General features: G+C 38.5%; 1 pseudogene across 1 annotated transcript; it reads left to right on the forward strand.

Annotated features, from left to right (window-relative positions):
• The first annotated feature begins 470 nt into the window (after window positions 1-470).
• On the forward strand, window positions 471-1,262 carry LOC308645558 (acidic leucine-rich nuclear phosphoprotein 32 family member E-like; annotated as a pseudogene). Its single transcript has one exon. The product of its transcript is annotated as an acidic leucine-rich nuclear phosphoprotein 32 family member E-like (transcript).
• Window positions 1,263-1,648: the final 386 nt, after the last annotated feature.

The following is a 1,648-nucleotide window of genomic DNA, read 5'->3' on the forward strand; positions in this document are numbered from 1 at the left end:
GGAAGTGTAACTGATGTGATACAGCAATCGGTATACGGGGTAAAAATGGGAGTTCATAACTCACTTGAATCAAACTGTGAAATATGATATATTAAGAACTATGTAATGTTTTGAACGACCAACAATAAAAAAAAATAAAATAAAATAAAACAAAAAAAAAAACCAATACTCTGAGCAGCCATTGAAGGGGAAGGAACTGATGATGATGATGATGTGTGTGTGTGTGTGTGTGTGTGTGTGTGTGTGTGTGTACAAGGAGGTGGGGGCAGTCAAGTTAGAGTCCCAACTCCTTGGACTCCATTTGCTATTCTTTTCTTTCTTCCCTACATCTACCTGGTGGTAGTGGGTGTTTAAATTTGCATTTCTTTTCATTCATTTCCAAATCTTTTAAAATTTCAGGGTTCAGAGGTGGTGGGAAAAGCAGGAAAGGGGAAAGGAGGAGAGTAGGAGCAGAAGAGCAGGAGGAGGACATGGAGGTGAAGAAGAGGATTATCATGAAGTTAAGGAACTGAGCTCCAGAGGAGGTGACAGAGTTAGTTCTTGTGTATCAGTGGGGAAACTGAAGGCCTAAATGACACTTTTAAAGAACTAGAGTATCTGATTATGGCTAATGTGGAATTAAATTCATTGGCCCAACTTCCCAGCTTAAACAAACTTGGAAAGTTGGAACTTAGTAACAATATAATTTCTGGTGGCTTGGAAGTCCTGGCAGAAAAATATCCAAATCTTACCTACCTCAATCTGTGTGGAAACAAAATCAAAGATCTCAGGACAGTAGAAGTGCTGCAAAATTTTAAAAAATTTGAAAAGTCTTGACTTGTTTAACTGTGAGATCACAAATCTGGAAGATGACAGAGAAATTATTTTTGAATTGCTGCAACAAATCACATACTTAGATGGATTTGATCAGGAGGATAACGAAGCACCTGACTCTGAAGAGGAAGAAGAGGAGGATGGAAATGAAGATGATGGAGATGAAGTGAAAGATGAAGCTGGTCCACCTGAAGGATATGAGAAGAGGAGGACGAAGGAGGAAGAAGAGGAGGAGGAGGAGGAGGAGGAGGAGGGAGATGAAACAGGGTCAGAATTGGGAGAGGGAAAAGAAGAAGTGGGCCTTTCTTACTTGATGAAAGGAGAAATTCAGGATGAAGATGATGATGATGTGGAAGAAGGGGAAGAGGAGGAGGAAGAGGAAGAAGGTCTCAATGGGGGCAGAAGAGGAAGGAGATGCTGATGATGATGGAGAGGAAGACGATGACTAGGTCATTCTAAGAGCAGATTCCCCAGTGTTCCTGGGTGTGCAGTCGAGTGGCCACATATTTTGTTTTTTCTTGTTCAATAGCTATCCTTACAGAAGGTTATGTGTAACTTATTATAGAAAAGACTGCTTTTACTATTTTTGCCTTATCATTCCAGTAAAGATTTACTAGTCTGTTAATGATCATGTTGTATGTAGAGAAAAAATGTCATTGACACTCCCCTCATTAAGACATTCTCCAGCAATTATATTTAGAAGCTTAATTTTTCTAATTCAAGTGCAAGTTCATTGTATTAGTAATTTTTAGTCTGTAATTAAAACACAATTGCTTTTACACAGGTGAAATTTGGTGCGTTTCATTCATAAGATTTTAAAGTTATTTATAAATTA

The sequence above is a fragment of the Spermophilus citellus genome (genome assembly GCF_964194105.1).
Source record: "Spermophilus citellus genome assembly, chromosome: 3".
Lineage (NCBI taxonomy): Eukaryota > Metazoa > Chordata > Mammalia > Rodentia > Sciuridae > Spermophilus > Spermophilus citellus.